The sequence below is a fragment of the Chelonia mydas genome, chromosome 23, assembly GCF_015237465.2.
Source record: "Chelonia mydas isolate rCheMyd1 chromosome 23, rCheMyd1.pri.v2, whole genome shotgun sequence".
Lineage (NCBI taxonomy): Eukaryota > Metazoa > Chordata > Testudines > Cheloniidae > Chelonia > Chelonia mydas.
In genome coordinates this window covers 3927145-3941230 of record NC_051263.2, presented here as the reverse complement: position 1 = coordinate 3941230, position 14086 = coordinate 3927145, and the positions used below count along the sequence as shown (strand labels likewise).

Here is a 14086-nt window from a genome sequence, read left to right as displayed (position 1 = left end):
TCAGACTGGGTAGATGGACAGCCGAGAGGGCGATCCAACATCTGATGCCCCAGTTCCGTAGCCAAATGGTTTCTTGGCCAAGCGGGTTGGATCTGCCACCTCCCTGGCTTGTTGAGGTAGAACATGGAGGTGGTATTGTCCGTCATTTATCTGGCTGTGCCATCGTCCGATATGACTCAAGGAGGACTCTCTGGGCTTGAGCAGCACCCTGAGCTCTCAGAGGTCGATGTGCATCTCTGTCCCTCAGGACACCCACAGGCCCTGTGTCTGCAGGTTGTCCATATATGTTGCCCATCCCGAGAGCAATGTGTCCATCACCCTCATCCTGGATAGTTGGGGAGGTGCAATGGGGCATTCACTGGGTCTTTCCACCAAGTCAGAGATGATCGACCCAACGGGGGCATGAAGAGGGCCATATCCAGATGCTATTTGCCTGGGGAGCAGACAGGCCTCGGCCAGCCCTGCATGCATCGGAGGTGGTCCTCCTAGCCTCATGTCGGACTACAAGAGCAGCAAGGAAATTTCTCCCAACTAAAGAGTCTCACTCCTCCACCACCACCATGAGATCAGGAACGAGAGATTCTTGAACCTGTCCCAAGGTAGGAAGTCCATGGGTTTGAGCAATGCACCCATGAACTCCAGGCTTGGCACCAGGCTGCGGGTATATTGAGCAGCCTTTGAGACCCAGCAAGGCGACTTTCCCTGAACCAGCCAACCGTCCCGATGAGGGAATACTAACATGCCTTTCTTGCTTCAGTGTTTTGCTGCAATCTCCGGAGCTTTAGTGAATACCCTCATGGTCTGGATCTCCCGGCCAACCCATCAACACAGGTGTTTCTAAGGAGGAGGGTGGGACGGCTGGGTCAATGAAGCAGGCTGCCTTTCTCCTGCGGAAGTGCTGTTTCTTCCTGGAGGGGTTTTGTGAACCTGTGGTGAAAGAAGCATGGTCAGGATTGTTTTTTGAGGAGCAATGGTGAAGTTCACCACTCCGGGGTGACATCACAATCCTTCGGTGTTTACACACCAGCTCCTAGAAGGAAGCATTTCAGAAAGCAACGACCAGAGCACGCCCACCACCATGGCCACGGAGCGAGAGGCAGCATCGTCTGCTGCAGCCAGCGCAGCTTGCAGACCGCTTTTCATTACCGACTGTCCCCCAGGCGATCCCAGGATTGATCCATCCCGCCACCGTGGCTACACTGCTCTTTTTAGCACCCTGACTCGATCAGAGCAACACAGGTATGTCTACCTCAGCCGGAAACTACACCTCCAGCTTAGACACATTGTTCCATTGTCCTACTGCTCGTACAGCGAGGGATTTTTTCCTGAGATTTAATCTACATCTGCTGGGCTGTCGTTTGAACCCACTGCCCCTTGTCCTGCCCTCTGTGGGAAGGGAGAACAACTTTTCTCCAGCTTTCTTCGGGCAGCTTTCCAAGTATCTGAAGACCGCTATCGTGTCCCCATTTCATCTCCTCTTTTCCCAACTAGCCATACCCAGCTCCTTCAGCCTCTGCTCATACGGCTTGTGTTCCACCCTCTGATCATCTTTGTCGCTCGCCTCTGGACCCTTTCCAGTTTCTCTACTTCCTTCCTATACTGCGGTGACCAAAACGGGACACCGTACTCCAGCTGATGCCCATCCAGCACGGAGTAGAGCAGTACTGTCACCTCCCGTGACTTCCTCCATGGGTAGGAGGAGCACCATTGCTCTTCTCTTCAAGAGGTCTTGGAACCCGTTAGCCTCCAAGCGGTCCCCGCGCAGCTGATGAGAGAACTTCGGGAGCAGTGTCCATTGTGCCACACCACGAGGCGAACCCCATCCGATTGTGGGGCTGGGGTGAGGGGCACTGCTGCTTCATCTGGTGAGGATGAGAACGATGGCAAAGCACCTGGTCCTGCTGGATCTACAAAACCATGCTCTGAAGAGTCGCTGGCCTCCGTTTGCCAGAAGCTGGGAATGGGCGACAGGGGGTGGGTCACTTGATGATGACCTGTTCTGTTCATTCCCTCTGGGGCACCTGGCATTGGCCACTGTCGGAAGACAGGACACTGGGCTAGATGGACCTTTGGTCTGACCCAGGATGGCCGTTCTTATGTCTATTAGAGGAAGGAAAGTTGTCCTTGCTCCTCCACTCAGCTGGAAGAAGGCTGAGCTGGTGCTAATGGAGTTGCTGCAGACGTGGCTGAAGGAGCCCTTGGCGTACAACTCCTGTCCAGGTAGTGCTGTCTTCCCATGAGATGGACACGCCCCCCCCCCAAGAGGGCCACATGGGCACAGAGGGGAGCAGACCATGGAGTGATGGGGTCCCAGTATCCATCCCTGGAGTGGTCCATAGAGCTCTGGTGGGGGGTAGAGGATGGTGGTGGCCCTTGGGGAGTAGCTGTGCGGTTATCACCCAGGGTCACCAAGGAGAATGAATGCGCCAGGTTCACAGTGACTCTGAGCATCACGGGCGGCTTGGTGCCATCTCGGGACTGTCTGGGTGAAGTCAAGAGAAGCAGCACGTCAGGTTCCTGTAGGACTGAGAGGTCGCTCCACACCATGAATCTACCCAGTGCTGGTAGATGTTGCCGGCGGCCCAAGTTTCTCCCCCGGGAGGAGGCTGCTCCCGGTGCCGCTGACACAGTCTGCAGCAGTCGGAGTCTGTAACCCAAGCCAAGGGTCAGGGCTGGAATGAGTCAGAGACCAGGGGCAGGGATTAGGAACAAGGAAGGAACCAGGAGCACCGCAGGGCAGGGAAGCAGGAACCAGGAGTCGGGGGGAGACGACCATCGGTAACGAGCCTGAGCTCTGAGAAGCAGAGTGGCACAGAGTGGGGCGTGGGCGCTCAGGCCTAGTGGTCGTAGCCAGAGCCAAAGCCAGAGTTGGGAACTGAGCAGAACTGGAGACATAAGAGCACGTCTCTTGGTTCCTCCAGCCAACCTGGCGGGCCTGGATCAGATGCTGGCCCAACGGATTTGTGTTCCAGAAGGATCTGCCGTCCGGCCTCGCCATCCTTTACGGGTCTGGGACATCAAGGAGTTGCATATTTTCTAATCACACAATAATGAGCCGAGCCATCGTGCTGCCGTACGGGCACCAACCGCTCTGTTGCGATGCTGGGAGGTGGTGGAGAGGAAGCGATGGTGGCTGGCTTTTCCCTTGGCTGAGGAGGCCCAGTGGGCAGGCCCACCATGTGAACATTGCTTGGTAAAAGACCCTGAGCTGGAGGATGGGGGCGAGCGGCCCCATTAATGAAACGTGCGTGTGGACAAACACTCAAAGGAGACACATTTTGCAGTGTAGACATACCCAGACACTACTAGAGGAGGACAGAGTGCCGCACTGAGCTGGTGTCGGTGACACTAGGTTCCCTTGTGGCAGTGGGTTCCACTGGTTAATGACACAGCAGGGAGAAAGCATTTCCGGGTATCGGGTTTGAATTTCCCACAGTTCGGTCTCATTGACTGTCCCCTTGTCCTTGTGTGAAGAGACAGGGGGAGCAGGCCCTCCCGATCTCCCTTCTGTCCCGGGGACCAGGGTGTTAGAGACATTTATCACATTCCCTCATTCACCAACAATCGAGATGTTCCAGATCCCTGATCATTCTCCACCCAACCAAGACCCAGTCCCCCCATTCCCTCTCCATCCCCTTTGACCCACCACCCATCCCCTCCATCCCTCCTGCACCCCCTGCTGCCCCTCTCCAACCCCCCAGCCTCCCCCCTCCATCCCTCCGGCACCCCCCTCAACTCCCCTGTACTCCCTCTCCATCCCCACCCACTCCATCCCTCCGAGACCCCCCTCACCTCCCCTGCCCACCACTCTCCAGCCTTCCAAGACCCCCACGCTCCCTCCCTTCTCCATCCCTTTGAGACCCCTGCTCCTCCCCTGCACTCCCCCCTCTGTCCCTACGGGAGCCCTGCACCCACCCTGCACCCCACTCACTACCTCAGAACTGACGTTACCTGTTACCAAGTCACTGAGAACATGGAGGAAAAAGGATCTTGAATGCTTGTGGGTCCATGTGCAACCAGCTAAATCACAAGTTGGGCTAGTCGGAGGCATGTGCTACAGACCCTCAAATCACACGTGGGAACAGGCCGAGGGGCTCCTTAGACAACTCTCTACAACGTGGGGGTGAGCGGGGGAAAGAGAGGGCCATTTCAGCCCGAGCGCCATATGCGGGAGGTCTCAGGTTACCGGTCCCAAACCATCCTCGGAATGGCTACAGACCGCAGAGAACAAAATTTCCTACCTCAAAAAATGGTTGCATCCGAACCTGGGGGAATTCGATGTTAGACCTCGTCTCGACCGATAAGGAGGAACTGCTCACAGAAGAAGTGACTCACCCCTGAGCTCTTGGAGATGCGTGTCCCTAGGGATGCTCCGTCGGAGGTGGTCCCCGCGCGGCTGATGAGAGGACTTCGGGAGCCGTGTCCGTTGTGCCACGCCACGAGGCTAACCCCACCCCGGTTCCTTCTCTACCGCAGAGGCATAGCCAGACGCCGAAGTAGAGGGGAGGAGGGCGGGTCATGGAGCACCCCACAGGGACACGCATCTCGAAGAGCCACACAGGGCGAGCCGCTTCTTCTTCGAGTCACGTCCCCATGGGGGCTCCATTGTAGGCGAGTCCCAGGCAGTATCCCCCGCGGAGGGCTGGGACTTCCAACTCGGATGGGCCACGGATGAAAGTCCTGGGGAGCCAAATAAGGCAGCAGAGACAGCGTCCTTGGTGATCCCGTAACGTTCTGCCCAGGTACGGCTCGTCAGCACAGCTCCGAGAGGGGGCCAGGCTTTAAGAAGGCAACAGCGGAGGAGATCGAGATGGTCTGGAGGGGCCATGTCGTGAATCTGGCAGCATTTCCAAAGTCATTGGGCTGATCGCACTGAGCCATTAGACCTTCCTGCCATAGAGAGAGACAATCCAGGGGACCTCCTGGAGGCCTTTGTCCTAGCGAGGTAGAACGCGAGGGCTCTCCTACCACCTAGGGTGTGGAATATGGCCTCCCTATTGTCCCGGTGAGGCGGGAAGGTGGATAGACTGGTTCCTGTGGCACGAGGAGGCCACTTTAGGGATAAGCCCCAGACGCTGCCTTAGCATGACCTTGTCGGGGAAGAATACCGTGTACAGGGGATCTCCCCTACCCTTAAAGACAGTTTGCGTCGACAGAGGAGATAGCAAACAGGTGGCCAGGGGCTCAAAGTGGGGCCGAAGCCACCCTTTTAATACTAAATTACAGTCCCAAAAAGGTGGAGGGGGGGGACGGGGAAGGAAAAGTTCATTATTCCTTTGAGGAACCTTTCTGTGGCTGGGTGCGACAGTACGGAGGACCCCGTATATAGAGTGGTGAAAAGCCGTAATAGCTGCAAGGTAGACTCTGAGACAGCTCAGGGATAACCCCGATTTCTTAAGGGTCAGAGCAGATTCCAGAATCTGCAGAAGAGGTGGGGGCTCCAGACAGATTTGCTGGGACGTGCACCAACCCTGGAACCTGGACCATCTCTGCCGGTAAGTTCGGCGGGTGGAGGACGTCATGCGTGTAGTAGGAACTCCTGTATGTCCTTTGAGCATGAGCTCTCAAGGGGCTCGAGACATGCTTTGAGTCGGAGGATCCCCAAGTTGGGATGTATGGGGTGCGCCCCTTGTCTTGCGTGAGGAGAGGCGGGGTGGTGGGAGGGAGATCAGCAGTTACACTGCAAACTGCATCAGGTAAGGGTACCAGGTCTGTCTCGGCCAGATAGGGGTGATCAGAATTACATGATCCCCGTCCCTCTTTATCTTTAGCAGGACCTTCAGCAGAATAGGAAAAGGAAGGTGTAAAGAAGGTCCTTGTCCCACAGGAGGAGGAGGAGCATCGCCCAGAGAGCGCCGTCCAATCCCTGCCCTGGAACAGAACCATGGACACTTCTTGGTTTGGTAAGTGGCAAATAAATCCGTGGATGATGTTCCCCATGGTGCGAACAAGTCCTGAAGTATTGACGGGTGCATCTCCCATTCATGGTCTAGCGAGAAGGTGTGACTGGATTTGTCCGCTACCACATTCTGCATGCCCGGAAGGTAGGCTGCGGATAAGGTGGTGTTTCGAGAGATGCAGCAGTTCTGGCCCCACCTTGGCGACAGACATAATACGTGCCGGCTATGTTGTCCGGCAGGACTTTGGAGCCTGCTATCAGCGGGAGGAAAGTGGCGCAGGTGTTCCTGACTGCCCTCATTTCGAGAGGACGGATAGGAAGGGAGATCTCCGCCAGAAACCATCTGCCTTGCGTTGTGACCCCATTTCAATGTGTGCCCCATCCTAGGAGGGATGCATCCGTGGTGAGAAGTAATGAAGGTGGTCCCTGGAGGAAAGGGGATCTCTTTGCATGCATTGACCGGGTCTTTCCACCGGTCTAGGGAGTTTTTGACCCTGGTTGGTAGTGACAGGGGTTTGGCCAAACTGTCCCTGTTCGATCTGTACCACCGCTGTAGGCACCACATGTGAAGTCTGGCGTGCGGAGTCACCGCCGTGCCGGCTGCCATATGCCCCAGGAGCTGGAGGCAGGTTCAGGCTGGCACTTGAGGGAGGGAGGGTTGGATGGTTTTGCTTTGTAGCGCATCTAGGTCGGCCCCTATAAATTCCAGGCATTGCACAGGTGCAAGGGTTGACTTCTGGGAGCTGATCTGTAGTCCCAACTCCGTGAACAAGAGCATCGTAACTTCGGGGGCTCGACAAGCTTCCTGGAGGAGACCATCGTCTAGGTCAGGGTAGATCCTGATCCCTGGAGATTTTAAATGGACGGCCACCATGGAAAGAACTATGGAAAATCCTCTCTGGGCCGAGGAGAGACCGTAGGGAAGGACCCCGGATTGGTAATGATCGTATCGCAGAGTGAACCCAAGGAAACGTCTGTCAGCCGGTAGCATGGAGATGTGAAATATAGGCATCATGTAGGTCGAGGGCCAAAAACCAGTCTCCCAGTTCCAGTGACAGAACGACCGTTGATAGCATGACCATCTTGAACTTCTGAGCTTTGATGAAGTTGAGAGCTTGGAGGTCCAGGATGGGCCTCCAACCTCCCTTCCTTTGGGGTATCAGGAAGTAGCGAGTAGAACCCCTTGCTTCACAGATGTTGAGGTACCGGTTCTATGGCTCCTAACTACAGGAGTGGATCTATCTCCGGCTGTAGAAGACTCATGTGAGAAGGGTCCCTGAAGAGGGACGGGGAAGGGTGTGGTGGAGCGGGGTAGTGATGCGAAGTGGATGGAATATCCAGATTGGACCATCTCTAGGACCCATCTGTTCGACGTTACGTGCTCCTGAGCACTGAGAAATGCTGGCCAAATAGGTGCAAGGTTACAGGTGGTAGCATGGAGTGGTCTTGGCCTGTCAAAAGCGGGGTTTCGGGGCAGGCAGTTGGGTTGAGGCCTTGGAGCCTGAGGGCTTCTGCTTCGAGAACCTCCCCTTCTTTCTTTGGGGCTGATAGAGCTGCTGCGCCAGGAATTCCGCCGAATACGGTCTGTGCTGGTACCGTGGGCTGACTTGTCTCCTTTGCCCTGGTGTATAGATTCCCAAGGACCCGAGAGAGGCCCTGGAGTCCTTCAAGGAGTGGAAGGAGGTGTCGGTTTTCTCCCCACACAGCTTCACCCCTTCAAAGGGGAGGTCCTCCACCATCGTCTGCACCTTCTTTGGGAAACCCGTGAGGCACAGCTACGACACGCGTCTCATCCCCACCGCAGCGGAGTTGTGTCGAGAGCCGACTGCAGGGTTGTTTTGGCCACCAGTTGGCATTCCTGGAATCCCGGGAGCTATCTGGCACCTTGTCAATAAAGTCCTGTAATTGGGGGAGTCATACTTCTCCAGAAGCGCCTGGTAGTTTTGTCTGCTCCCTTGCGAGGCGGAGCCACCGGGGCCGGGTTTTCCCACACCACCTTAGCGGGATCTAGGATGGCCTCACTGAGCAGGATGGGGACTTTAGAGGTAGAAGAGGTGTGGAGGATATCAACAAAGTTGGTGACGCATATCCTTCACCTCCTCCAATGGTGCATGGAGGGTGTCGGCCACCATCTTCGCCAGCTCCTGGAATAGGCAGAAACCATCCTCAATGGAGGGCGGTGATGGCATGACCCCCTCGTTTGGAGAAGAGGGGGGAATGGCCTTGGGTGCGATCCTCTCCTCCGACTCCATCTCCTGCTCTGCCACTTCTAAGGGTTCTGAGGCTCACGGTGCGGCTTCTGGTGACATGTGGTGCCCTGGAAGGAAGGCTGACAGTGCACTGCCCGGGGGACCCAGTACAGCCAATGCGGTGGCATGAGCCCTGGTGGTGCCCATGGGTGAGCATACCAGGATGGCGGCAGTGCCATCTGGTGGTATATTCCCGGACCCTGCGGTCGGAGAGCTGCCTCCCAAAAGATGATCTTCTGGTGAAGCTCTCAGTCTGTGCGGGATCTCGGTCGAAGTTGCTGGCAGAGGGAACGCTTTCATTGGATGTGGCCCTCACCGAGGCAGCAAACGCACTGAGTGCGCTTGTCCGCAAGAGGGATGGCCTCGCTGCAAGTGCGACATTTCTTGAAGCCCAGAGAACCGGGCATAGCCTTGTCCAGGGGCCGATTTGAACAATGAACTCTTTTCTTTCTTGTTTTTTCTTCTTCTTCAGTCAAAATAAAGATAAAAGAAGGCTAAAGAGCTCTTGGAAGCTAAATATTAACAACTGAAAGGAGAGTTAAGGATCTGCAAATGGACAGGCAGCAGAGAAAGAACGGAGGACGGGTAGACTCATGGCGCAGCACGAAGAGAGACAGCGCATGTGCGAGCCCAGCGGACACGGCTGCCGAAGTTCTCCGACCAGCGGCGCAGGGACGCAGACACACCTCAGGCGGAGCACCCATAGGGACACGACTCAAAGAAGAACTAAAAAATGAATAGTAACTTTGGAACAAGTGCTCATGACTTGACCACATTTGAGCTGGGCAAACAGAATAAAGTGCAAACCACTAATACAGGGCTTTAAAAGGGCCAACTTCACAAAAAACTTTAAAACAATTATAAGCCAAATCAGCTGGGAGGAAGAATTTAACCAGACGCATGTGAATGATAATTGGGAATTATTCAAGAAAACTTTACTACATGCCTCAAAAGCCACAACTTGAGAAAGAAGACTGCATTGGTGGAAAAAACAACCTGGCATAGAGGGGAAGTGAAAGCAGCTACTATATATATAAACAAACAGAATACAGGGGAAGTTCATAGTAATGAATATAAATCTGAAGCTAGGAACTGTAGAAAACGGATAAGGGAAGCAAAAGGAGAACTTTATGGCCAACCAAGTTAAAGACAATAAGAAGGATATTTTAAAAGTATATTAGGAAGAAAAAGAATCCTAGCAATAGTGTTGATCCATTACTACATGGAAATGGTAGAATTCTCAATATTAATTCAGAAAAGGCAAAAATGTTCAGTAAATATTTATGTTCTGTATTTGTGAGGGTGGGAACAAATTATATAGTCAGATCATAGGATGATAACACTTCCCATTCCACTAGTATCTCTGGAGGATGTTTAAACAGCAGCTACTAAAGTATCAGCAAGTCCAGATAACTTGCACCCAAGAGTTTTAAAAGAGCTGGCCAAGGAGCTTGCTGATCCATTAATGTTGCTTTTCAATAAGTCGTGTAAGTCAAGAAGTTCCAGAAGACTGGAAGAAAGCTACCCTTGAGCCAGTATTCAGAAAGGATAAACAGGGTGACCCAGGTAATTATAGGCAGTCAGACTCACATCAATCCCAGGCAAGATAATGGAGAGGCTGATATGGGACTTGATTAATAAAGAATCAAAGGAGGGTAATATAATTAATTTCAAGTAAAATGGGTTTATGGAAAATTAGTTTGGTTGATAAAGATAATGGTGCTGATGAGATATACTTAGATTTCTGTAAGGCATTTGACTGGATAGTACACAACATCTTTATTAAAAACTAGAAAGATACAAAATTAACACGGCCCACATTATATGGATTATCGCTGGCTAAGTGACAGGTCTCAAAAGGTAACTGTAAATAGGGAATAGTCATCAAGTGGGTCCGTTTCTAGTGGGGTCCCGCAGGGATGAGTTCTTGGCCCTTCACTACTGGATATTTTTAACAATGACCTAGAAGGAAACATAAAATTATCACTGATGAAGTTGCAGATGACAAAGATCGAGGGAGTGGTAAATAAAGTAGAGGACAGGTCACCAATACAGAGCAATCTGGAGCACCCGGTAAACTGGGCGCAAGCAAACAAAATGTGTTTTAATACAGCTAAATGTAAGGTGATTTATTGTGGAACAAAGAATGCAGGGCATACTTACATGATGGGGAACTCCATCCTGGGAAGCTGTGACTCTGAGAAAGACCTGGGAGTTGTGTTGGATACAAAACACAAGTTCCCAGCATGACGCTGTGGCCAAAAGGGCTAGTGTGACCCTGGGATGCATCAACAGGGGAATCTCAAGCAGGAGCAAAGAGTTTATTTCCCCTCTGTAGTTGGCCCTGGTGCGACCGCTGCTGGAATCTTGCGTCCAGTTCTGGAGCCCACAATTCAAGGAGGATGTTGGTAAATTGGAGAGGGGTCGGAGAAGAGTCACGAGAATGATCGGAGGGTTAGAACACCTGCCTTGTGTGCGAGATTCAAAGAGCTCAAGCAATTTAACTGCACAAAGAGAAGGTTCGGGGTGTCTGGATCCCAGGTGATCAGTACCTACCTGGGAACACGTTGAAAAGGGGCACCTCAGTCCAGCGCAGGGAGGTCTAACAGGACCCAGTGGTTGGACACGGAAGCCGGGCACATCCAGGTGGGCGATAAGGTGTGCATTTTTAACAGCGAAGGCAGCCAACCTTTGGAACAACTCACCCAGAGTCATGGTGGATTCTCCGTCCCGGACAATTTTTAAACCCAGATGGGATGTTTCTTTTTTCCCCCCTCTAGCACCACCAGGAATTAACGCAGGGCAGTCCTGTGGCCGGCTTTCGACAGGAAAGCCGATGAAATTATCTGAGTGGCCCCTTGTGTCTTTAGAATCTATGAATCCCTTTGCGGCCCAGGGACCTCCTGATGGCCATTGGCAAAGGGCCCAAGGGGGGCAGAGGGGTTTACAGGGACCACTAGGTCTGAGGTCTGCATAATAGCGCACCAAAGGGGGGGCATGTGAGGTCTCTGCTGACATCGTCCTACCCAGCCCGTGACGTATGTACGGACGATATTTAAGGAGTTATGTATCTATACGTTCTAAGGTGTGTACGTTAGGCCAGGTCACCAGGTGATACACAGGTTCCGGGCAGGCAGGCGGGGTAGGAGACGCTTCTCTTGCCCCAACTGATCGTCGTGTATTGCGCGTCTTACAACGGGAGTCTCTCTGCACACGGCGCGTCCAGCTAATCGAGACCACGAAGTCGCCAAGAGAGAACAAGATCTACAGGCACGCACGGCCTCGCGGTGGGGGCGGGTCCTGCTTATGACTAAGATCAAAGAAGAAGCCTGGAGAATGCAGAGAGACACCCAGGAACTAAGCTGCCAACAGGTTTGTCTTAGGAACGCAGGGTGCCAGCCGGCCTGGCTGTTAGAGGCTGGGGGAAGGACATGGGGGGAGCTGGTCTCTGGAGAGAGGAGTGTCTGGTAACTGCAGTCTGGGTTCTAGTTCTGGTGTGGATGTAACTTATTGCGTCCAATCATTCTACCTCCTTGCTGTTACTTGAAGCTCTGGTCTCTGCGAGATACACCTGAATTCCCTCTGAACGTGACTAAGGCCTGGGGGTTCAGGGTGCAGGGAGCTGAGATGGATCCGGGAAGCCGGGCTGGGCTGTTCCTTTGGGAGCAGTGGGGCTGTGAATGTGGTGAGTGCCAGCTGGAGCAGGGACCGGGTGCTCCAGGGGGATGCTCATGGTGCGGGGGGCTGCTGGTAACGTGCAGAGGGCCAGCAGGGCCTGCCTAGGCTGGGAGGGGAGCGCTTGTGTTCCCCAAGCCAGGGAAGCTGGGGAGCAGAGCCCCGACAGGCCCAGACAGGGGTTCCTCATGCTAAGGGCAGGTGGTGGCGAGGTGCCTCACAGCCCTGGGTACCCCAGGAGCATCAGACCCTTCCTCCATGTTGTCCTCCCCACTCAACCCACCCTAGAGTGCCCCTTCCTTCCTCCTGCACTCCCATGGCCTCCTGCACCCCATATTCCCTGCCTCATCCCCCCCAGAACCCTCATTCCCTCCCCCCCTTTATTCCCCCTACCCATCCCCTGGGACCCCCATTCCCTTCTCCCCCCCCCCATATTCCACCCTGGGACCCCATTCCCTTCCCCCCCATATTCCCCTCTCCATCCCTCTGGGACCCCTCTCCCCCCAAACTCCCAGCATTCTGCCACTCCCCACCCCCTTCCCTCACCAGTTCTCCCCCCAAGTCAGAGCCCCCCTCCTCCCCCACACACACCCTGTCCTGGAGCCTGCAGCTTTGGCCCCTCATCTCAGAACAGAGTCCTGCATCGGGGGAGGGGATGGGGGGGGAATTGAGGGGGTTGCTCCTCCCCCCAAGGTGTCCCACCAGCCAGCACTTGCCCTGCCTGCGCCTTGGCTCCTCACTCCCAGCCTGCTCCAGCCACACAGCATGGCCACTGGGCCCCCGCCCCCCGCAGCTGGGAGCCCCACCCCTCCCCCAGCCAGCCACCCTCACCCAGTGCCAACCCACCCCCACCTTCCTCCCCACTTCCGGACGGACTCCCCCATATGCACCATCCTAGCCCCACCCCGCTTCCAGCCAGACTCCCCCCCACACACACACACACCATCCCGTCCCACCTGTCACCCAGCCAACCACCCACCCCCAGGCCTCACCACCACCCATTCCTCCCCCAACCAGCCTCCCCCTCCCCCCCACTACCCATCCCCACCCTGCCCCTGCCCAGTCGCCCCCCTACCCATCCTCCCCTTGCTACAGGATCCGGTACAAAGAGGATCGAATGCTCCAGCCCCAGCAACAGGGTTTGTGTGGAAGGGCAGGGGATGGTTCCTCTCCCCAGCACCCAGCAGTGTGACCCCCTCACTGGGATCCCCCGCCTCCGGCACCCAGGGTCTGTGCCCCCCCACCCCTCACTGGGATCACCATCCCCCCTGGCACCAGGATCCTCTGCCCCCACCCACCGCTGGCATCCCTCACCCACCCCCGGCACCCGGCTCCTCTGCCCCCAACCCTGCACTGGGATACGCCCCCCTCCAGTACCTGGCTCCTCTGCCCCCCATCCTGCACTGGGATTCCCCCCCCCTCCATCTCCTCTGCCCCCATCCCCAGCTGGGATCCCCCCACCCCCAGCACCCAGCTCCTCTGCCCCCCACCTCTGGAATTCTCCCCATGCCGCCAGGGGCTGACGTGGTCCGTCCCCCCCCGCACCCTCCCCTGATCACTAGCACCCAGTGTCTCCATCAGCTGCTTTCCCTCACCCCTGCTGGCTCCAGTACCCATCATGGATATCGGTGTCCCCAATTCCGCCTCCTGGAGCCAGGGACCCGGAGCTGAAGGCTGTAAGGGAATTGGGGTGGGGGGTGTCCCAGGAATTTCCTCCCCATCCCTGCCTCCTGGTTACAGCTGCTCAATCCCACCCAGGGAAGCGCCTGCTCCCTGCCCCCTCCCCAGGTTTGCTACTTCCCCCCCGCCCCCGAAAAGGAATCCCACAATTCCCTAGGGCTGAGCCTTGCTCCGCTACTGTGTACTTCAGCTGGGAGTGGGTGGAGATGGGGGGTGACTGGGAATGGCATGGCCTGGTGCCCGAATCCCAAACCCTGCTGCCGGGCACCCTCAGACCGAGGGGAAGTTTGGATCCAGGCCCCAGCCCTCTACGCCGGCGCCACAGGGATGCAGAAGAGGGTGGGGGCCACCCTGGGGGAAGTGGGCGGTACGGGGTCGACATGTGGGTGGATGCCCGTCCCGGGGGGATGCCCATCGACACGGGGGCAAAGGGCTAGTGGGTGCCCATCCTGGGGGATGCCAGGGGCATGGAGTTGACATGCTGGTAAATATGGGCAGCATGGGAGAGATGGGCTGGTGGGTGCCCGTCCTGGGGGGGCACAGGCGATAAGGGGGCAAAGTGCCAGTGTAGGGCTGTTCCGGG

The 14086-nt window shown here is 55.6% G+C and overlaps 1 protein-coding gene and 1 long non-coding RNA gene across 3 annotated transcripts in view; both read right to left on the bottom strand.

Annotated features, from left to right (window-relative positions):
* The window catches only part of DLL3 (delta like canonical Notch ligand 3), a 260953-nt gene that overhangs the window by 236116 nt on the left and 10751 nt on the right, over positions 1 to 14086 (bottom strand). The gene's annotated exons all lie outside the window — the stretch shown is intronic.
* LOC122463661 lies at positions 9964 to 11509 on the bottom strand. The gene is made up of 3 exons (XR_006287237.1): positions 10705 to 11509; positions 10312 to 10616; positions 9964 to 10110 (listed from the first exon to the last, which is right to left on the bottom strand). It is a non-coding gene; the product is annotated as an uncharacterized LOC122463661 (long non-coding RNA).